At 47.8% G+C, this 23,607-nt stretch overlaps 1 protein-coding gene and 1 pseudogene across 2 annotated transcripts in view; one reads left to right on the forward strand and one right to left on the reverse strand.

Moving 5' to 3' along the window:
• Positions 1–355: 355 nt before the first annotated feature.
• DAAM2 (dishevelled associated activator of morphogenesis 2) overlaps positions 356–23,607 on the forward strand; it is a 118,733-nt gene continuing 95,481 nt past the window's right edge. The window contains exon 1 of one of the 2 annotated variants that reach the window (XM_042986279.1): positions 356–398. The gene's annotated coding sequence lies outside the window, so the exon portion shown is untranslated. Of the gene's footprint in view, positions 399–877; positions 1,127–23,607 lie in introns of those variants that run through there. The other variant, XM_042986280.1, reaches the window with a different exon arrangement.
• Positions 15,202–15,627, reverse strand: LOC102955624 (annotated as a pseudogene).

Genomic DNA, 23,607 nt, shown 5'->3' on the forward strand with positions numbered 1-23,607 from the left:
CTTACTTGTTTCCCAAACAGAGGGAGCCCTGGGAAGGCTTCTTGCCAAAGTTGGAAACAGCTACCCTCATTGTCTGCCTCGCCCTGCCGGCCGCGCTCGCCCTGCCTCCCTCCCCTCCTCTCTGTCTGAAAGTGTGAAAATTACAAATCCCAAGGAACTGCAATCAGAACTCTACCTAGGGAACGTTCAGAGTATCCTTGCCATAAATATCCCGCTCCAAGACGCCTGACGTCAGAGCTGGGCGGGCGGGGGCGCGGGCCGGCCGGGCGGGGAGCCGCGCCGCCCGCTCTCGGAGCCCGGGGGCGCCCAGAGGAGCCGGGGCGAGCGGCGGCCGGCGGCGGCGGCGGCGGCGGCTTCGGGGCTGCGGGGAGCGGCGGCCGCGCCATGGGGTCCTCGGAGTAAGTGCGCGGCCCTGCCTCTGCTCCGCTTCGCGCCGGGCCGGGCGGGGCGAAGGGGCGCTTTCTGCCGGCACCTCCACGCTTCTCCCCCCCCCTTGCTTTCTCTGCACCGCCGAGAGGGGACTGCAAAGGCGGCCCCTCCGCGGGCTGCCTGTTGTGTTTCTGCAAAGTGTTTGCGGGAGCCAGCGGCCCTCGAGGGGGCTCCCGGGGCCTGTGTGCGTGTCTGTGTGTGTACGGGGCGTGATTTGCGTGTGTGTCTGTGTCTGTCGGTCTTGGCACATCTGGACGCAGGAAGTGTCTTTGGAAAACTTTTTTTTTTTTTTTTAAAGAAATGCTTTTTTTGTGTGTGGCTTTGAAATCGGATTCCTTGTTGTCACAAGTGGACCAACGAACGTTAGCCGGTACCCCCCAAACTGACAACTTTGTGGTGGTGGCTCTTCCCGGGGCTCAGCCTTGTGCCTTTATTCGGGTGATTTAACTCTTCCCAAGCCCCAGCTCCCACTTGCAAACTTGGCCTCTGGCCAGCAGGCAGGGCAGGGGGAGCGGGAGGTTCTTGCTCTCAGCCGCAGTGGGGAACCTTGGGCGAGAGAAGGAGCATCCCAGAAAGGGGGTCCTGACTCCAGGGACCTCGGCACCTGTGGCGGCCACCCAGCCTCCTGCTGTGGCCCTGACCTCAGGCAATGAGACTTTGACTTAACCGAGGAAGGCAGGATCCGGTCTGGAAGCAGGTAATTAATTGTAAGGAGGATGAGGAGGAGGCGGCGGTGGGTCCAGGACACTGCGGTTCTGGGTCGGGTCCTGCCCCGGGAGAGGGATGGATGCGTCTGTCACATGTGCCCAAGGTGAGGGACGCGCCTGGTTCTCGGGGAGCGAGCGCCGCGGTGCCCCAAACAAGATGCAAGCTCCTAACATAAAGAGACATGTCTGAACCGTGGGGTGGAGGAAGGGGGGTGGTGGGGGAGAGGGAGAGAGATTTTTATCAAAATTGAACACAGATTGCTGAGGTCTGGGCTTGATTTAACTCTTCTCTCTCTGCCTTGGCTACTTTTCCACAGCTCTGTGGTGGATTTGCAAAGTTCCTGGGAAGGTAGGAAGGCAGATTACGCCTCTCCAGGGAACACTCCCTGGAGGGCTTTCCTTGAAGTCTACAGGGCAAAGAAAGCAACTTCCCATCTTTGGAAAGTTTAGTTTAATGCTTCTCCCTCTTCCGGGTTTGGTGTCAGTTTCTTGGATTTCTCTGAAAAGTGGGCTACTGGAGGGGATGGATTTTCCCTAGGAAGTAGAGGGAGATTGTGCTCTCAGATAGGAGGCTGGGGTGCAGGCCGTGTGGGTCCACCAGCCCTGAATGGCCCAGTGCACATTGCTGGATGTCAGTGTTGGGTCCAAGAACCAGTGACCACAACGAGAGACTTTTCAGCTCTGCCCTAGCCTGGTCTCTAGTTTTATATTTTGCAACAGAGCCAGCCTACAGCGTTTGGGTGGGAGGAAGGTTGCTGGACCCTCCCTGTGTCCTAGGAAAAAAATGAGAGAATGTACAGGACAGGGAGGAAATCTAGATGTAAAAACGGACCCACAGGAAGTTCGAGATTTGGGGTGGATTTTAGAAATTACACAAATTGACCCTTAGGGAAGCAGACAGCAGTGTCGGAAATAGACTCGTTTTCGCTTCAGGAGTTATGTCTTCGCCTTCACTGTGATGAAGAAGAAGGAAACCATCCCAAGGGCTGTGTAAACAAAAGTGCACGTAAACGGGTAGCTGGGTACCGAGGCATGCACGTGCAGGCTCATGTTTATTCGTTTGTCACTGTGCGGGGATGGTCCTGGCCTCTGCCGTGACAGCACACACAGCCCATTTCTCCTCTGTGCTGGGAGCTGCATCCGACTCCCCGTGGTTCTTCCTTTACAAAAAACAACTAGGCTATTATGGTCTTGCTGCCTGCTAGTTGCACGCTCACTCCTGAGTTTTCAGAACTGTTCCTCCACATCCTGGGATGCTGAGTGAATACTCGTGCCCCCATCAGGACAAGAAGAGGAGAGAAACTTGTCCTGGGCGTTAGAACTCTGAAAAAAGTCAGGAGTTCAGGAAGCGGGAGGCGGAGAGGGCAGGACCAGTAGGGAGGCCTGTGAATGTGTTTTCTTTTGGTGAGTGTGGGGGAGGTGGAAAGCCTACTGCTTTCTGTGGGAACATGTTCTCTCCCGGGTCTGCTTTCCCAACCCCCGCCCCCGGAGTTTTTGAAACTAAACAGGTTAGACTCTGCCCCTTCCTGAAGAGCCTGGGATCCAGGGGTAAAGGCAAGGGCATGCCTACCTGCAGGTGGCTGGGAGGCAGCAAAATCATTAATGAGGCACAGGCTTCTTTGATTTTAGTGGAGCCAGTGGAAGTACCAATTTTAAACATCGCCACTCATTCCCAATATTTGCAAATAGAAGGCTGAAGACCCAGGGGCAGGGGGGACCCAGAGGAGACACACTCTCAGAAATACTCTTGTCCCATCAGAAGACTCCTTCAGGCCAGTCGAGGGCTTTCAACTCTTTCATCGCGTGGGGTTTCTCTGGAGCGTTGGTGGGATTCTAACCTTTCTGGGATTGCTGTGGGAGACATTTCAGCAACTTCAGACCTAGGTCAAATTCCCAGGCCACTGATCTCCCTGCTTCTTCTGTCAGCTCCAGCTTCTGGCCTGCTCTTGGGTCGTCTCTGAGATGAGAATATTTAGAGAGGATGCATTCTCAGGCTCCCCTGAAGGTCCGAAGGGCAAACACACCTGGCAGGAAGAACGACTTGGGCTTTGATAGCAGAGGAGGTCTCCACAGCCAGAGCCTCTGTGTTTGGGGATCCTGTGTCCTTTGGCGCTGGACTTGAGGTATACCCCGGCAAGATGGAAAGAGTGCAGACCTCAGAGAAAATTGCCCTGGGAGAGAATTAGGAACCTGGCATATAGGTTACTTTTTCCTTCTGCGTTTTAGCTTCCTCATCTGTAAAAGGAGGATAATTACCCCACAAGGTTATTACAAAAATGATATTTATGGAAAAGAACTAAGAACAGAGCTAATGATGTTGTAGATCCTTGATAAAGGGGATAGCATAATTTTATCTCTTCATTTTTCAGCCATCGGGAGTCTAGGTTTTGGGGAAAGGACCTTTCCCTGGCTCTGGCCACCTATTTTCCATTATTGAGGGCCAGTGGGTGGCAGTCCTAGGGCCCAGGTTACCCATATTTCTGCCCTCTAGAGAAGGTGACCAGTAGAGTGAGCAGGCATGAGCAAGTGGGAGAAGGTAGCAGGCATCCTGAGTATCTGGTCTGGAAACCACTTCTGTGGTGGAGATCTCTCAGGAGGGAGAAGGTCGTATGTGTGTGGTGGGGGCGGGGCAGGAAGCTCAAGAACCAGGTGAGTCTTGTAGAACCAGCCTGAGGTCGGAGGTTGATTAAGCAGCCAACTCCAATGGGTTGTAAAGTATGGACGTTCAGCTATCCGTAAGCATCTCTGGGGCATATGGGGTGGGGCAGCTGCCCCCGGTTGATACACTGTCTTGGGGAGTTGGCTAGTCCATTGGACAGTACTGGAGAGGGCAGCTGCAGGTTCTCATGGCCCATCGCAGAGCTTCTAAGTTATCCTTCAAGTTGACATTTAAGATGTTGAAGATCACATTTGTTTCTGTTTTGTTCAAGCTCTCTCTTTAACTGTGGCCTGGGATGACTTTTCAGAGGCTCAGCCAGTGGCCAACTTCTCTTGAGATGGCCCAGATCGGGGGATCAGTGAATTCCTCGCTCCTGGCAGTATCTGTTTCTCCAGCTCCCTTCTCACATTTTTTGGTTTGTTTGTTTTTTGTTTCATTATGAGGTTATAAAACTGCACTGTCAAGATGCTGTGCAGAGGGGGACTGCTTTTTCTTTGGATTTGTATGTGTCGTTATGCTAGTAATGTGCAAGGTTTATCAGACTATGGGTGTTAACAGGTGTCGTGGGGTTCTTTCTGGGTCTCCTGTCCACAGAAAAAAAAAAAAGCAGAGCAAAGGGAAAAAAAAAAAAAACTAGAAAAAATAAACTTTAGGCAGTTTTCTATCTCTGAGTCCTGGCCAGAGGGGAGCTGAGTTATTTGTAGGATGCCTCGCCAGGCGGTGGAAGGAGCTTCTGAATCAAGTAGACCCAGGTTTGAGTTCTGGAATCCCCAGGTCCCAAGTGATGCATTATTTCTGATCCTTTTTCATCTGTCAAATGAAAACAATGACTCTTTTTTACTTCCCAGGGTTGTACTGAAAATGAAATATATATGGGAAAGATCTAGCGAAGTGCTCGGAGCTTAGCAAAATGTTAGTGCCTTCTCCCTCTCTGGTTCTAAGCTTAAGAAAGTGCATGGCTTTGGACATTTGTCCATGAGTCAAAGCAAATAAGCTACTTATTCAGGGCTTAACATCAGTGCTCAAAGGTCAGCTATCTCAGCCTGGAGATGGAGACCTTTAATACAAAAGTGAGGCGGCACAGATCAGTGTTCCCCATGTCAAACAAATAGCCCCATGTGATCCTCTCCTGGAAGAAAGGAAAGGCCACCAGCTCACTGACCCATGAACCCAGGCTATTAGCGAACCCTCCATACAGCTTGTTTTAGAAATCCCAAACGCTGTCTTGGTTCAAAGAATCAAAGTCAAAACTGGGGAGAGAAGTCGTTGAGGCAGTACCTACCATTAAAACGGAATAATAATGACACGGTAACAATAGTACCTTACATTTATGTAACGGCCTACAGTTTGAAAGGCATGTGGCCTCATTTCATCCTTAGAATAATCCTATGAGATTGGCCTGCACCCTGTTTTACAGCTCAGAATCTGAGAGCTTAGAGGACTTCCCCTCTTTCACACCATAAGTGAGTGGAAGAAACGGGAAGGCAATAGCTGCCCAAGCGGTTCTGTTGCATCCCTGGCTGCACCTTAGAATCACCTGGGAAGCTTGTAAACATGTCAAAACCTGAGCCCACCCCTGGCCAATTAAATTAGAATCTCTGGGGAGTGGGGCCCAGGCATTGACAGTTTTGTAAGCTCCCCAAGTGATCCGAAGTGTGAGTGAGAGAGCCTAAGGTCTAAGGGAAGAGTGAAGGGTCCCAAGGTTAATATTCAGGGTAGCAGGCATGGGTGAACCCCCCCCCTCCACACACACACACAGCCAACTCTTTGCTTAGATTACGCTTCATGAGGGCAGGCACTTGTGTGGTGCTCCCTGTATCCCCCTAACCTGGGGTCGTGCCGGGTACAAGGTAGACACTCAGTAATTGTTGGCTAATTGAATGAAAGAATGAACAAACTACTGTAGATTAGGAGCCAGGAGTTTCAACAGCCAAATCCAGCCTGCTGGCCTTGTTTTATAAGTAAAGTTTTATTGGAATGCAGCCATGACATTTGTTTATGTATTTTCTCTGGCTGCTGTCATGCTAAAAGGGCAAGAGTTGAGTGTTGTGAAAGAGACTGTATGGCTCAAAAATATTTACTGTCTGGCCCTTTAACAGAAAAAGTTTGATGGCTCCTGCTCTGAATCTCAGACATGAACAGAGAGTATATCTTAGGGAGGGACGTGACGGCATGGTGGTCCAGAACGTGGGTTCTAGAATCAGACAAACCCGTGCTTGCATCCTGGCGCACCCCCCCTTACCTGTTGTAAGACCTTGCATATTATTTACCTCTCTGAGTCTGTTTTCTCACCTGAAAAAGGGGGATGATAATAAATAATACGGCCCTCGCAGGATGGTTGAGAGGATCGTCAGCCCCTGGCCTCGTGGAAGCACTCAACAAATGTTAGCTCTCGCTGTAATGGTTGTAGTTTCTGGCAATTAACCAAGTGAAAGGAAACGAACTAGATTAAAGTCAAAATCCAAAGCCAGTATTACAGGCAGAGTAAGGGATGTGGTAGGCAAAGATAATGAGCTGGGGTGATGAAGAAAAACTGGTTTCGGAGGTAACAGGTGTCCTTTTAAGATGGCACAGGTCAGGCCAGGCCCCCCCGGGTGTGTTAGTGCGATGCTCCTGAATGTCTGGCTGCTGTGTCGACCAGCAAGTCCCATCATTCCTCCAGGGGATAATTTAGGTTTTATTGCACTTAACCTGGTCACAAGCATATCCTACATCTATCCTTGCTCATAGTTCTGTCTATCTGAAAGGACCTTCCTCAGTCCTTGTCTTCCTGGTCCACTTGTCCTGCCAGGCTTTCTCAGGTGTCTGCTTCCCCCTGTAATGTCCTTTGCAAGGCTTTCTCCGCCTGCCCCAATCACTCCTTCTTCCTCACTCCCACAAACATGGCGCACAGCTCTGTCATAACATTTAACATATTGCATTAGCAGGCAAGGAAGAACTGAGTCTCCTTCATGCCTTCTACATGTTTGGAGCTCATAAAAGTCAAATTGCCTTGTTGAATCCACACCTGGTAGCCCAACAATGTCAATTAGACCCTTGGTTCAACTCAGTGATATTTGAATTAACTCTTGAGGAAAGAGTAGGCCTTTGCCCAGGTACTAATGGGATTGCAAGAACAAATCCCCATAGTCAACCATATAGAATCACCCAGTTTATAGACTATGTGGACCATCTCTGTACTCTCTGTTGGTTCTTGCCCTCTGGAACACCTCTCCTGAGGAGTAGCCAGGGACAGGGAAAGATGAGAGAAACTTAAAACCAAGCCTTTGGCTTCTTGTCGGCAGATGTGGTGAAAAGTTGGGTTTTGGCTTCTCTGGGCTTTCCATGTATATGTGCCAAGATAATTGGGAGTTGGCTTGCTATGGTCAGCCTTGCCATTTGACTACAGAACATGTTGCATAATTTTTATAGATTTTAGTGGCAGATTTATTTTGATGGCAGATGCATATTGTGTGTGGAAGAATATTAAGATAAAGTTCTCTTCTAATGATTAAGGGGAGGGCGCAGAAAAATCTTGGCCTTTTGATCAACCCCTAGTGGACAACTAGGAGCTGCCCTGATGGAGGTGAGGGGGGAGAGAAAATGAAATAATACTTTTATATGGGACCCCACTATGCACATGACACGATGCTGATACTTTTAAAAAGCATATTCTTTGATTTTTCCAAATTATGAATAATTTTTACTTAAGTGAATGGGCATCATCTAGAAATACAAAGAGACAAGTGGAAAGTGAATACCCCCTCTCTACACCCTCGCAATTAATGTCAATAGCCTAGGATTATATTTGTCTTTTCCCTTGTTCATACAAATACCTGCAGGTGTGTATTCAGGCATAGCGGCTGTTGTTTGAATGTTTTTCATGAAACTGAGTCTAACTGGACATTACTCTGCAGCATACTTTTCTTCCCCTTGAGCATCTATCAAGGTTATCCCTGCAATGCATCAAACTTCTTTTTATTTTGTCTGATTTCTTTAGGCCGAGACACCCATGGCTCTATATATTTGAGATCATGCCATTCTTGTGGGGATATTTATTTTAACATCAGTCAGTTATTAAACATGGTTTCATCCTGATGATCACCAGTTTGGGTCCTTGCGTCTGACATATCAAGCATCCATCACCCAGAAAAGCTGCATTCTGGCACTCAGGCTGACTGATTGATGTACCTAGCCCTGGTGACCATCTGGGATATGAGTGCACGTTTTGTGTGGGCCTCGTTTGTCCCCTGGGAAAGCTATTGGGCATCAGGCCCTGTGGGCGCCCCCCCCCCCATCAGTTTAGCCTTCCCTGCTTGGTTCTTCTCCATCACTGCCCATGCAGGAAGGCAGTAGAAAATGTCAAAGACTGATCCATTAGATGGGAGAATCATCCCAGTGGAACAAATCAGGCAGTGTAATTTAATGGTCAGGCGTGAAGACTCTACACTCAGATCACCTGGGGCCAAATCTCCGAGTAGTGGGCATATACTGTGCCACCCTGACCTTCGCTCTGGCCTGACCCCAGTGGCAGGTGGCGCTGGCAGTGGTCAGCCCACTGAAGAGAGTTGCCCTGCCTATCATCACTCCTGCCCACACTCCTCTCTTGGGTCACCTGCATCCAATGATTGACGGGTGTGATGAAGGCCTGGCCCCTCTAGACCAATGTGGGAAGATTCTAAAGGGCATTCCAGCTTCAGGGCTCCACATGGGGTTGACTGAGGCTGCGTGGTGAGATGATGACCTCAAGAGCCCTTCCAGAGAACCCCCTGCCTGCTCCAGAAATATTGACTACTTCATATGAACTTGTTTTGGAGCAACCCATTCTTTTTTCTTTTTTCTTTTCTCTTTCTTTTTTGTATTTTTGTATTTTGCATTTTTTAACATAAATCCAAGTTAGTTAACATCTAGCGTAATAATGATTTAAGGAATAGAATTTAGTGATTCATCCCCTACATATAACACCCAGTGCTCAACCCAACAAGCATCCTCCTTAATGCCCTTCACCCATTTAGCCCACCCCCCACCCAACACTCCTCCAGTAACCCTCACTTTGTTCTCTGTATTTAAGGGTCTCTTATGGTTTGCCTCCCTCTCTGTTTTTATATTATTTTTGCTTCCCTTCCCTTATGATCATCTGTTTTGTATCTTAAATTCCACATTGGAGCAGTCCATTATTTTCTAGTCCATTATTGCTAGAATATGACACAGTGCATTCTTTTCTTGTGCTCTATTCTGTGTGTTTTCTAGGTGAGACCCAACCAGGTTTCCTTACAAATAAGGTGGTGTCCTAACTGGATAGACTGAGCAAATGTTTTAATTTTTACTGCCAAATTTTCATTTGCCCCTACCTCCCCATGCCAGGCTGATGGGTGTAGGTGTATCTGTGTAGAAGCTCAACCGGATGGCTTTGTTGCCATCCTGTCTGGAGATGGGGGGCACTGGACAAGTTGACCTTTGGCAATTCCTTTGCATCTTGCCAGTGTTTCTGTAATACAGAGGGGCGCAGTCTCAAGAACCCTGCTGGTCCACTGGGGGGCTGCCTTCCTGCCCCCATATCACATAGGTATTCACGTCATGCCGGCATGGGTCTCTGCCAGATCTGATTTGCCCTTAGGGAGTGTTTGTTTCTTTCTGCTTTGTCCTAAGCATGGGGGCAGCTTTTGGTGCTATGTTGAATATTCAGCCTTTCGGGTCACAGATACTGATGGCCTGCCCGCGTGCCAAAGCAAAGCTTGCCTGTGTGATGGATGCACCGTGTGCCAGACTCCGGGACCTAGACTCACGGCTCAATGTCTGACCACATTCCTGGAGGGCAGTGTCAACCCTCCCTCACTTCCTCCCAGACACTGCGTTCCCCAGGCTCAAGGTCCCAGGACCAGGTGGCAAGGGAAGGGAGTAAACTCCATGTCAGCAGGAAGATGGGTCAGTATTCCCACATCGCCAAAGGCGGCTTTGAAGTTAGCTTGAAGCAAACTCAGAGTTTCTGTGGACTTGGGGCAGTAGTAGTAGGCCATTTTAACCCTTCTTTTCTTTTTAATCTCTGTCAACATATTTATCAGTCTGTCACCTGTCATGTAGCACTGGGCTAGGAGCTGCCCAGAGTTAGGAACTGCCTTTTCTAGACACACAGATGATGATTCCCCATCACTGCTGCCCTGAATGGGTCATGTTATTGATGTCTGTGCCTGTCTAAGTGAAAGCTGGGGCTACCAGAGCTGATAGACTGGATTTATGGGCACAGCCCCTGGGTTCAGATTCAGGTTCCAGTTCTTGCTAGCTGTGACGCCGTGCATGAGTTACTTTACCTCTCTGGGCCTCAGTTTCCTCATCTGTAAAATAGGTTGTGATAAAGATAAAGTTCATGCATGATTTGGTAAAGAAAAAAAAAAAAAGAAAGAAAAAAAGAAGCCATGACACCAGGGCTGACACATAGGGAACACTAAGAAATGTTAGCAATGATGATGATGGAGGACAGCCACCAAGTCTCATTAGCCCTGTTCACCCAGCACCCTGCACGGTGCCCGGCACAGAGCGGTAGGGTTGGGGGGAACAATACGCATTTATTAAGTAAAATATCTGACTGGCTTTGCTCAGTGTGCTACTTAGTCTGATCTACTCTGTACCACAAAAAGAAATACATTTTGCATTTTAAAGTTTTTATAACTTTTTGTTGAAGTTCAACATGACTGAAAAATGCAGTTTATAAGTATGTAGCCCAATGGATTTTCACCCACTAAGCATACCTGTGTAGCAAGTATCCAGATCAAGAAACAGAATATTCTTTTTTTTTAAATTTTTTTAATGTTTATTTATTTTTGAGAGAGACAGAGAGAGAGCATGAGAGGCAGAGGGGCAGAGAGAGAGGGAGACACAGAATCCGAAGCAGGCTCCAGGCTCTGAGCTGTCAGCACAGAGCCCGATGTGGGGCTCGAACTCATGGAGTGCAAGATCATGACCTGAGCCGAAGTCAGCGGCTTAACCAACTGAGCCACCCAGGTGCCCCAAGAAACAGAATATTCTAAAGCCCCTGCCTCCCAACTGTCTCTGGGCTGAGAAGCCCCCATGCCTCCTTCTGGCTACTCCCCTTCCATAATCCTGACTTCCAATGTAGTTGATTAGTTTTGCCTGTTCTTCCTTTTTTTAATGTTTATTTTTGAGAAAGACAGAGAGTATGAGCAGGGGAGGGGCAGAGAGAGAGGGAGACACAGAATCCGAAGCAGGCTGCAGTCTCTAAGCTGTCAGCACAGAGCCCGACGTGGGGCTTGAACCCACAAACCGTGAGATCATGACCTGAGCTGAAGTCAGATGCTCAACTGACTGAGCCTCCCAGGCGCCCCTTGTTTTGCCTGTTCTTGAACGTCCTATAAATGCAATCATACGGTGTGTACTCATTGGGGTCTGGCTCTTTTTGCTCAGCGCAGTGTTGTTGTGTAGACCACTCATTGTCACTGTCGTGTAGCATTCCGTTATGTGACCGTCACACACTTGATGCATCCACCCTTCTGTTGATGGGCATATGGCTGGTTGCCAAGTTTGAGGCAGTTAGCGGACAGTGTCACTGTGAGCATTTGTGCACTTGTCCTTGGGTCAACCCATGGGTGCATTCCCGTTGGTACGTCTGGGGAGTGGAGATGCTGGATCCCAGGGAATGCGTGTGCTCAGCTTCAGGAGGTACCGTCAGTTTTACGAAGTGGTTGTGCCATGTTTTCCATGTTCTGTAAAGAGGAAGAAGCAGTTCCAACTTGGTAAGGCCGGGGCTTGAGGCCCAGTCATTTACTGGGGTTCCTGAGGTGTTCATTTTATCCGTGCCCTTTATGTCCGAGAGCTCACGTGTTCCAGAAAGCCTGCTGCAGGTAGGTGCGTCCTGTATACGAGGCACTGTGCTGGGTTTTTTCACTCATTCTACTTCCTGCAATAGTCCCATGAGATGAGATGAGTGCTGTTACCCTCTCTTATAGATGAGGAACTGAGGCTTGGAGGGGTGGAGTGGCTTGTCTAAGATCACACAGGAAGAAATTTTCAGAGCCAGGATATAAGACACCTGTCCTTGGACCTAAGGTTCCTACGTTTTGGGATCTGACGGTGAATAGTTTGGGCTTCAGTGCGAACACTGGACAGAGACATGGGCACCGATGCGGGGCCTGTCACCCTTGAGCCTGCGCCAGTTGCAGGGTGGTGGCTGTGAGGAGACACTCTGTAAAAAAGGAGCAGAAAGAAGCCAACTCAATGACCTTGAGAAGCCAAATTGTTTTCCTGCCCAGGGGCTGTTGGAAAAGGTCATAAATTTCCTGGAAGGCAAGGACGACCATGTAATTTACTGTCTAAACCAGGGCCTGTTCAAGAGTGAAAGGGTCACTGGAGGGGATGCTGGGGAGGCAGGCATCCATTGGCGCTGTCTGGGTAAATGTCCCAGGTCAACTGGGACATAGGTTCACCCTCTGGGAACCTGAGTGGGCATTGCTCTCCTGATCAGTGGGACCTACAGGTTCTCTTTAACTCTTTCAGAACATTGTGTGTCTGGAGATTGCCCCCATGCGATGTGCTTCTAGTCTCCTCTGTTGATGCTAAAACAGCGCCTGGCTTTCTTCCCTTCTGCATACCATTCCTTGCTCAGACTAGGCTCTGACAAGGTGAATTTTTTGACAGATCTAGTTACCGCTGAGATGCCTGTGCTTACAGACTAGAAGCTCCCAGAAGGCTAAGGCTGTGCTTTAGTCACTGTGGTATTTGTGGCACCTAGCTGGGTGATGGGCACAGAGTTAGCACCCAGGGAATACTTGTTGAGGGTATATATCATTACTCCATGTGCTCATTCATTCTTTCATTCATTCACAGTTCATGGAACATCTTTTAAAAAAATCTTTGTTTATTTTGAGAGTGGGGAGGGGCAGAGAGAGAGAGAGAGAGAGAGAGAGGGAGAGAGAGAATCCCAAGGCTCAGCATGGAGCCTGACGTGGGGCGGGATCTCACGACTGTGAGATCATGACCTGAGCCGAAATCCAGAGTCTGATGCTTAACCGACGGAGCCATCCAGGTGCCCTCTTCCCCCTCTTTTTTTTTGATCTGACCCCTAGTCCACTAGTCCAGGAAGAGAAGTTAGTTGTGTGTACGGATGTGCATACAGGCAAAGAAGAAAAATAAAAGATACCAACTTAATCAGTAGGAAAAGATGTTGCGTTGTGGGGAGTCTAGGTTTGAATGTCTAATCTATTCTGATAGCATCCACTAGTTAGCAGAACTTCCTTAGAGAAGGGATTTAGCAATTTGGCCTTTCTGAGCCTGGGGTTTTCATCATGTGTGAAATGAAAATGCCAGTAATACCTGTGGCATAGGAGTGAAGGGGGTCTGTGGCATAGGGGATACGACAAGTACAAAGCGCCTGGTGACTCATAGTTATCAGTGGTGGCGGTGGCTCAACAATCATCTGAGAAGCGCTGGTGTAAGTCACCACGTGCTGAGGGGGTGCTGTGAGCAAGGTTTGCTCCCCCCCACCCGCCGCCGCCGCCGGGTCCTCCGTCTTTTCAAGTGAGGCAGACGGTGTGTGTACGGCAAGCCCATGTGACCTGGAGCTTTCGTTAATAAACAAGGATGGGATCAGCAAATTCTTCAAGGCCTTGGGGATTTGATGTGGGTGTCAGAGATAAGGACGCAAAGGGTAATTAATTTCTCATGAAGTGCACAGCTGCATTTTCACCAAGAACAACAGCGAGAAGCACTGACGCGCTTATGTATGTCTAGCCAGGAGTGGCTTTGGTGTAGCCTAGTGGCTCCTAGTGTAGATTCTGGGGTCAAATTGCTAGCGTCCAAATTTAAATTCCACCACTTCCAGAACTATATCCTCCCTGAGACTCAGCTTCCTCAAAACTGAGTAAAACGGGGACAGTCATAGTATTTACCCCAAAGAAGGACAAAATTAATACTCGTAAGGTACTTAGAATAGTTCCTGGAACACGGTGTGTACTCTGTCCCTCTTTATTATTGCTGTTTGCCAGATAATTTGCTTTCCATGGGAATACTAGGCACAGTGTGGTACCAATGCAGTCACAGAGGAGGTGGGATTGTTTTGAGGTGGGGGACGTCAGGGAAGGCTTCATGGAGAAGAAGCATCCCAAGGTATTTTCTAGAGTTCTGTGCTCTGAGCAAGAGGGCTTATTTCCATGTTTACTCTGGTCTTTGGGCTTGGAAAAGATTTAGTGTGGAAGAAACGCTTTCCCTTAAGAAACATGATCAAATGCCTTCTGAAACTTTGAAGTTGAATAAGATACAGTCCCTGCCCTCCTGCATTTCCAAACTACTTCATCTGTCCTTGTGCCAGGGACAGGAGGTATTAAGAGGAGTCCTCAAAGTACTAACAGTGTTGTCAAGGAAAGATCCAGAAGCGAAGAGTACTATTCCATGACATCAATGCTATGAGAGGGAGGTGTTCAAAGTGGATTAACTCAGATTCCATTTAAGAGTGTTTGGGAATGTCAGGAAGTTGTGAAATCTCCTTCCAGGCCTCTGTTATTAGAAATCTCCTTCCAGGCCTCTGTTATTAGAGGAGTGATTTGATCGGTTGAGATGGTAAGTACATGGTACTTCCTGCAGCAGAAAGAGGGACCGATGGTTCCTCTGGTTCCTTCAGTTCATTTGTGGTGTCCACCTAGTGTGCCTCTTACGGGCGAAGGGCACTGTGAAAGCATGCTAAACTTTTCCTGGACAACGTTGACAAGGTCGAAAAAGATGTATTCTCCAACTTGCCCAGGGATTACTGGAGTTCTGCTTCATGTGCTTTATCTCTGAAGTTAGGGCTCATTTGAAAAATCCCGGCCTCAAAGCCAGTATGCAAAAGGCAGTCTTCCCTCTGCCTACATCCACAGCTCCTCCTGCCGCTCCTGAGATTTCCAATGAGGAAGTGATGAACTTCAACTTGTTCAACTTTTATAAATTAAAAGAAAATTTTCTTTGGTGTTTCAAAGCATGCAAGTGTAATTCTAACAGTACAGTGATGCTATAGAATAATGAGCATAGGAAAAGATGTTCAACCTTGCTAGGAATCAAAGGCCTACCATATATTGAAATCACAGGGAGACATCATTTCACACTTACCAGATCCCCCCCTTCTCTGAATTATACTCTTCGTGTTGGATCTAGAACCAGAGATAACACCCATTCACTAATGGTGGGGGTTACGTTGTTGTGTATACTTTGGAGAGCAATTAGGTACTATCTAGTAAAATTAAAGATGCACTTGCCCTATGACCCAGAAGTTTCATTCTTAGGTAAATCTAGAGGAAGTCTAATACCTATGAAAAGGAGCTGTGTTCGGGAATATTCTCGACAGCATGTTTGTTTGTTTGTTTTTAAGTTCTTAGTTTATTAATCCTCTCATGAAAAATTTGCACAATCACCAGATAGTTCCTGCAGCATCTTTACTCCTTCTGTTGTCCAATCTCCAGCTCACTTCTTTTTGCCAGCACCAACATTAGCTTTCGCAGTTCCCCTGACTTTCTTCATTCGGTTCTTGCATTCCTTTCACTGTTTTCTTGACGTCTTTTTCTTCTCATACAGGCCATGTCTTGCAAGTCTATGTTTGGGTTCATTTTTCTTTGCATAATCCAAGGAATCATAAATCATGCCAAAGCCAGTTGTCTTGCCACCTCCAAAATGGGTTCTGAATCCAGATACAAAGATGACATCTGGTGTGGTCTTGTACATTTTGGCTAGTTTTTCCCGGATTTCTGTCTTAGGTACTGTTGCCTTTCCGGGGTGAAGAACATCGATGACCATCTGTTTCCGCTGAAGTAGTCAGTTGGTCATGAACTTCCTGGTCTGGATAGTTACTGTGTCATTCATGATGGCGGTCGAGCTTTAGGCAGCCAGGGAGGAAAAGAGCACAGCATGGTTTTTAAGAGTTAGAAAGCGGGGCGCCTGGGTGGCGCGGTCGGTTAAGCGTCCGACTTCAGTCAGGTCACGATCTCGCGGTCGTGAGTTCGAGCCCCGCGTCAGGCTCTGGGCTGATGGCTCGGAGCCTGGAGCCTGTTTCCGATTCTGTGTCTCCCTCTCTCTCTGCCCCTCCCCCGTTCATGCTCTGTCTCTCTCTGTCCCAAAAATAAATAAAAAACGTTGAAAAAAAAATTAAAAAAAAAAAAGAGTTAGAAAGCAACCCAAACTTCTGTCAACCAGAAGACCAGTTAAAGAGTTTGATATGTACATATAATAGAATACTATGCATTGCAGTGAGAAGATGAACGGATGTGCTAGTGAAATATAATATTAAGTGGAAGTAATGTTGAATGCAAAAGCAAATTATGGAAGGATGTCATTCATATTGAATTTAATATCATACAAAATAATCTTTTACTTACAAATATTTACATGTATAACTAAGTATAAAAACATGTTTGGTGGGGTGCCTGGGTGGCTCAGTAGGTTAAGTGTCCCACTCTTGATTTCCACTTTGATCATGATCTCATGGTTTCTGGGATTGAGACCCGTGTTGGGCTCTGTGCTGACAGCGTAGAGCCTGCTTGGGATATTCTCATTCTCTCTCTCTCTCTCTCTCTCCCCCTGCCCCACTCATGCTCTCTCTTACTCTCAAAATAAATAAATAAACATTAAAAAAACCCCACATGTTTGGAATAACCAGTAAATTCAGAAAAGTGGCTCCCTCCAGGGAAGTCAGACAGGAAGACCAGGGAGGGGTAAGAAGGGGCTCCATTTATATGTGGAATATTTTCTCTCTTACACTGAGTAATGGCTACACGAATGTTTATTACTATCTATATCTTTAGATAGCTAAAATATTTTTTAATTAAAAGGGTTAATTTTTTAAAATGGGCACAGACTCCTACCCTGTCTCCTCTGCCTGATGGCAAATAGACACGCTGAAAAGAGAATAGGAGGGTGCTTCCTGTTTGCTCCAGGTTCTTCTGGGAAATTTTACGTAGATGTGATCATCTTCAAAGGGGCTGTTCTCCGGACATCTACCCCGGGTCCTGTGGTAATCCCTGGTTTTGAGTTACAGATCATGACCTATTTTTTTTTTTTCTGATATGTGGCTTTGTTGGGATCATATTTTGATATATTAGTAAAATGCAAAATGGGGTCATGCTAATAGAAACCAAACATCAACTCTCTGGCTGATTTTCCATATAGAAAATCGCTAGAGCCTTCTCTCATCCCACCCCTTCCTCGAGAGTTCCTGGGATTTCTTACATGTGCTGGCAAGTGGCCACAACTGTCATCCTGACATCCTTGTGATAAGGACATGGGACCAACAGTCTCTAGTATTTCTCATTGCCCCAGGGTGAAAGGATCTGTCTCTCCCATCATAGCTGCCTGGTTTCGGTGAAATTTGCCATCCCTCTGATTTTGGTTAAATACAGCCACTGCTCTGTTCCTCTTGCAAACATCCTTCCCCAAAGTGGGAAAGTGCCCACCGCCAGGAATTGCTTCCCTTTCTTTTACTGGACAATGAAGCCACACTGGCCTCTTCTCTGGGTGCTTTTTGAAACCCAGTTGATTCAGCTCTTTTATGTGCCTTGCTCTTTGTTCCAGCCCCCTCTCCCTTGGAATCTGGTCCGAGCCCAATCCAAGTGACACAGACTGTGTTGGCCTTGAGTGCCCTGTCCTGTATTGTGCAGCCCTCTGTCCTTGACCAGGTTCATGAACCTCGGTGCTCAGTTCTGCAACAGTGAGCTCCTCATCTGGCTGCTATGGTGCTTGCTATGGACCTAAGGCTGGGGATGGCTTTCTTCCCTGCCTCTTGTTTATTTATACATCGTATAATTCACCTTAATTAAAAGGAAGAAAATCACACAAAATTGGGACTCTTGGGAGCAAGTCCTGGGTAGATGGTGGCTCTGAGAATGTACATGGGAGTCTGTATCAGTCGGGCTCTGGGCAGGAAACAGTTGGCACTCCCAAATTGGTTTAATTGATATGAATGTAATGAGAGGACTATCTTTAGAGAGAGAAGGTCCTAGAGGAGATGATGAGACACCCAGGGATGAGCAACAGCAGGAAGATGTTAACAGTCCTGTGCCTGACGGGGCCAGGGGAGAAATGTGTTATCAGAGCCCTGTGCCAGCTGAAGCTCAAGGGTTAGGTCCCCTTGACAGTTGTGGCCCTAGAGGAGCACCACCACTGACAGCAGAAAGGGAATACTGGAATAAGCACCCAAGGTCTCTCTCCTTCCACCCTCCAGTCCCCTGCAGTTTCTGTCCGTGGGCCAAATCCCACTGAGCACTGAAGCCCAGGAATCTGGGTGATGCATTCTGGAGAGGTGGGCCCCCTGGGCAGGAGCATGGCAGAGAAGGACAGGGAGTGGAGGTCAAGGGGAAAACCGAGAAGAGACAGAGCCTTGGATGTGTCGTGGGTATTCTTGTGTAACTAGACAGACCAGGAATGATGGGGAGTCCCCTGTGATCCAAGCTTTGGGGCAGTTTGGGCTGTTTTTGGACTGGTCGACTCCAGGAGGCTTATGTGGGTAAGCCAGGAAAGGGGTCTGGAAGGAAAGGAACTGATATTTGTGGTTATGGATCAGGTATTTTATTCTGTGCTGTAAAAAGGATGATGTTTTGAATGAGGCTTGAGGATTGGCTATTTATCATGTTCTGAATACTTTCCAGTCCAGAGAATGGAAGATGTGATTGAGCTTGGTGGTCTCAGGTGGCAGGCTGGGGACTTGAGACCTGGTGTGGACCCAATCCATACGACACACGATACTGGTCTTAAGCACCCTGACGGATATGCATGTGGAACTGGGGATGCACTTAGCTGGAGCTAACCATCCCAGAGTTTGCCTCTTGGTTCCGCCTCTACCTGCGCCATTCATTACCCTCACCCTCAGACTCACTTGAGTACATCTTACTTCCCATGAAGTCCGTGATAAATGTCAGAGAGGCAGCTTTGACTGGGTGGCCCAGCATGGTGGAGACATGGTCTCAAAATTCTGTGGCAAAGTACAGAGAAAGGAGAAAAGAACATATCCGAGCCCATGGGGGTACAGGGCCTGCCCTTGAGAATTCCCAGTCCGGTCTGTCAATCAGGATGTACGCACCCAATTCACAGGGACACCTGCAGAAGTATCATGCAGAAGTTCGAAGTATATAAACAAAATGTGTACTTGGCAAAGGAAGGTGGAGGAACTGGAGTCACTGAAGTTGGTGGGCTTTGGGGGTCGAGAGTCTCTGTTCTGTCAGGTAGTAGCTGAGTGACTCCAGATAAACATTTGATATCTCTTGAGAGGCTTTAGGTTTTTCATCTGCAAAGTAGGCAAACTAAAGGTGTTTTTCTCACTAGGCAATTGTGACAGTTGCATGGGAGCATCCATGTGAAATACGGTGCCTGGTGTGTAATAAATGCTCAATAAATGCTGGCTGTCTCAACATCATTTATTATTATTATTATTATTATTATTATTATTATTATTATTATTCCTGGAGGCAAGTGCTAATCCCTGCTTGGAAAGAGGAATGAGTACTCAAAATTCTAAAAGACTTGTCCTCTCCTTGAGTCTTTTAGTTTATCTGTTTCATTGCCCTTTTCCAACCAACTCCACAGGCCTCAATTCTTTGATGAGCACTTATGTCCCATGGAGGGTGAACGCCAAGGCCACTGCGGGGCTGACCATCTACTTGGTCCCCTCCAGGTGGGGAATCATGAAATGTTCAGAAGGAAGGAAATCAGAAGAAGTCAGGTAGTCTAGCATTTCCCAAACTGCATTTGACAAAACACCAGATTCTCACACAGTGGCCCTAGGGAGAGAAGTTCTGTGATTCAAGAAATGCAAGCAGTGTTCCTGTGTTGTCCCTGCCCTCGCCCACACAGGGCCATGCATTCAGAGAAGCAGTGCAGCCAGAAGACAGGTTTCCCATTGTTTAAACTAGTAGTCTCTCAATTTATTTATCTGGAGAAGGCTTTTTCCCTGGGATACCCCATAGAACCGGTGTTTTGAAGCGTGTATCAGTTAGAATTTGTGTTTGACTACATGGGATAGAAAGCTGACTTAAGTGGCTCCATCAAGTAGGGTTCTTATTTTTCTTATACGAGTCCAGCATAGTCCAGAGTTGGCAGAGTGGCACCACAGTGTCATCACAGACCCAGGCTCCCTCTATCTCTCTACATCAGACTTCTTTCGAATGAGACTTTTGTCTTTGTGCTCGTTGCCTCATGGTTACGAGATGGCTGCCTTGCTTCTAGCTTCACATCTGCATTCCAGGCAGGAAGAAAGAGAAAGACAAGGTACAAAAAGTGCATGCGAGCGAATGCCAAGCTGTCTTTAACAAGCTTTTCTGAAAGCTCCCTCCAGAAACTGGCCAAAACTCTGTGAAGTAGTGACCTCAAGCTGCAGTGGAGTCTGGGGGGAGCTGAACAATTTTTAATTGGGAATGCTGCTGCCTAAAAAAAAAGCAGGGACCTACTAGTATGGGAGAAGGTGAGAAGAGGTATTAGGTGGGAAGTTCACGTTGTGTGCTGCATTGGTCACACCTTTGCTCTCTCTTCCGCAGGATGATTCTTAAAAGCATCCCAAGCAAAAGAAAATAAAACCAGCCAACCAAATCAACCTTTGCAATCAATAGAAAATATGACTTCTAAGCAGCAAGGCCCTTGGGCTCACAGACCCTATATAGAAGATGCTGTTGGTGTCCTTCACAGGTCTCCCAGCTGCTGTGGGAGCTCAGCTAATGGCTTGCACCTATGTGGGTTGCCCTTGACTTACCGAACCCCTTTGTGCAGTGGTTCCTACAAGAGGAGTTACACCCTGCTTGCCCTGCCCTTCCCCCGAATTCTGTGGCCAGTGACTACCAGGGAGAAAGGTACAAAAGCCCCATGCCCTTGCCCCCAGGTGGGGGGCAATGTGGCAGTGGGGTTCCCCTGCAGAGCTCCCCATAGGACAGAGATGAAGCTAGATCTCTCCAAAAACCACATTCGTGCCAGGTCATTCCTCTGCCCTCTTCTCTTTTCCTCCTTCCATTCCTGGTTTTTCCTAAGACCACAGCTTCAATATATGACATACATTACAAGTCTGTCTCAGGCCCTGCTTTTAGGAAACCCTACGCAAGGTGTCCTGGGTCAAGCAGGGTGCTCTTTACTTCCTTCTAAGCAATTCCACCTAACACCCTTTCCCTCAGTCCTGTTTGTGGCTTTGACTTGGTCTTGGGGTTGTGGGGACAGCTCCGTGTTCTACTCTGGTGTTGGCTGTTGGATAACTTTCTTCCAAGCCCTGTCGGATATATTTGGGGAGGCCTCAGTGCAAGACACTTAGCAAGGGGAAGTCTAATACTACATCTTCCCAAGACAGATCGTCTTAGAAACATTGATTTGTGTTCTTGAGCCCATGAACTGTTGGAAGGGACGTGTGTGTGTGTGTGTGTGTGTGTGTGTGTGTGATTTTCCATCTTGTGGCAATGGCAGCCGGGTATTTATAGCTGGATCTACGGGCCATTCTCACGTGGCTAAAGAAAATTAAAACCTCATGTGGATTTTGTTTTGTTTTCCCCCTCTGCCTTTGCCATTGCAGACTCTCCAGTTCTTAAACCCTTGTTGTTGTAACTAGAGCCGCACTGAGCATCGCTCTGATGGTGAGGTTATGTAAATTTACTATTTCAGGCAAAAATGCCTGTTCTCCAGTCAGTCAGGCCACAGGGTCCGAGGGGGGTTCTTTTGGGGAGAACTCGTGGGGACACTAAATGGCAGCCCTACCCATCACCGCTGTCTCTAGAAAGTCTCCCCAGATTAACCCTGTGGAATGTGGATTCCTTAGATCACCTCATGATCCCTCTGCATATATGAGTTCCTTTGAAAGAAAATTATTTTCTTTCCCCCTTGTTTTTCTGTATTCTTAAGTCTTTTATGTCTGTGTTTTGCCTTCTCAGTTAGACCGAGAACACCCTGGGGGCCTGGTCTGTTTGCCCAGGTTACTGGAGCTCTTGGCAGGGGGTGTGTGGGGAGGTGAGGGTAGGGGGGCAGGAACCCGGGCCACTGTGTTCTTCAGGACGCCTTAAGAACTCATGGAGTTCTCTAGACAGCAAGGTTGGGGTGGTTTGCCCAGTCTTTACTGAGGGGCCGGCGTGCTTCCTGACCGCTTCAAGTTGAGGAGACAAGGGTCCCAGGCCTCCTGTGGACCCTCTACCATTTCATTCTGGTGATCTAGAACACACACATTCACACAGGTAGGGTGTGGAGTAGGGTGGCATGGCCCAAACCTGCCACAACACATGAAGACTCCTGAGGGGCGTGTGAAGGAAGGAACTTAAGTTTAGCTGCCATTATTCCAGGGAGCTATGCCTTCTCACTGCCTGGCCATCCCCAGGGAAGCCAGCCCACTACACAAAGAGCTTTATGAACGTCTACTCTTTAAACTCATAAAATGATACCTACCATTTACTGACGGCCCACTGTATGGGCCAGGCACTGGGCTCAGCACTCGCACACTTCAGCACAACCCTGTCTCACGGTAGACCTGCAAAGTGGCTGTTACCACATTTTACGGAAGAGAAAAACCAAGGTTCTGAGAGTTTAGGTGCCTTGCCTGAAGTCACATAGCTAGTCATAAGCACAGAGGGTATTCCAAATAAGGTGTGCCTGAACCTAAGACCCAGGCTGTCTGTACTGCGTCCCGATAGATCGCAATCACCCCCCCTCTGTGATGAACTGAACAACCAACTACCTGACTTCCATTGTGGTATAGCTCATTGTGTTATAGAAATACTGTTCTGTGTCCTGCACGGCCAGCTTGTCTGTGTCAGCCTTCTAGTCACAGAATAGAAGGTGACTTCTGATTTGGGTGTCAGTGGGTAGCTTCGGGAGTGGCTGCAGCGTGGATACTGTGGTCCTATATCTCAGTCCCGCGTCCTCCTCTCAGCTGCGAACACACCCATACCCTCTTTCCCTGCCTCACTGCTTCCCCCCATGCCTGTGAGTTCTAGAGGGTTTCCAAACCTAGGGTAGAGCCAGCAATTCATTAGTCTTTGTCCGGATTCCAAGAATCCCAAATATACAAGAATTCCTCATTGAGAAGTCCAGCATTCTTGGGGATAGTGTGTGTCACCAAGAGAGAGCAAGACTCCTCACATTGAGAAATGGGATCCTAGTCCAGTCTGGGGAAGTAAGTTTGGGTTTCAGAGCCAGATGGAAGCTGGTTGGCTGTGACACCCCCCTCCCAGCTCCCTACCTCCGCCCCCCCACAAGCCACAACTGAGGGACTTGCCTTCCTGGTTCATCTGAGGGCACTAACCGGATGACATTTTCCTCCAGATACAGAAGGAACGCAGAGGCAGATGGGGGTGTGTGAGTATGTGAATGTGTGTGTGCACACAAGTGTGTGTGCGTGCACGTGTATATCCAGTTCTCCTCACCTGCAGGTTTCTTCCTGTGTTGTTCCTCACGGGATAAACCACTTGCTTCATGAAGAACCTTCTAGTGAGCTTGTTGGGGCTGGGAGTGGATCCCAGGACAGGGAATGGCAGGCAGTAAGTCCACTACTCTTCCACAGGAGGAAACATCTCCTTCCACTTTGGGAAAGCTCCATTGACCAGAGGTTCTTGGGCCACTGCGTAGGAAATCTGCTCAAGAATATTGAGCAAGAACCCTCTCAAGTGCAAATTGACAGGTAGAAATAGAAGATGAGAGCCAAGAGGCAGCATGTGAGCAGAAGGGACAGAATAGCAGTGGAGTGAGTTATAATTAAGAAAAATTTTGGAAGGATATGAAGGTAAAAAACAAAGCACCTTTCCCTCCTTGATTATAAAAGCAATGCAGGTTCATTACAGAAAATGTAGAAAATACGTAAAGCAGGAAAACAAAAATAAAATTAGCCTCTAAATCCATCACTAGAAGGCTGAA

The sequence above is a fragment of the Panthera tigris genome, chromosome B2 (genome assembly GCF_018350195.1).
Source record: "Panthera tigris isolate Pti1 chromosome B2, P.tigris_Pti1_mat1.1, whole genome shotgun sequence".
NCBI lineage: Eukaryota > Metazoa > Chordata > Mammalia > Carnivora > Felidae > Panthera > Panthera tigris.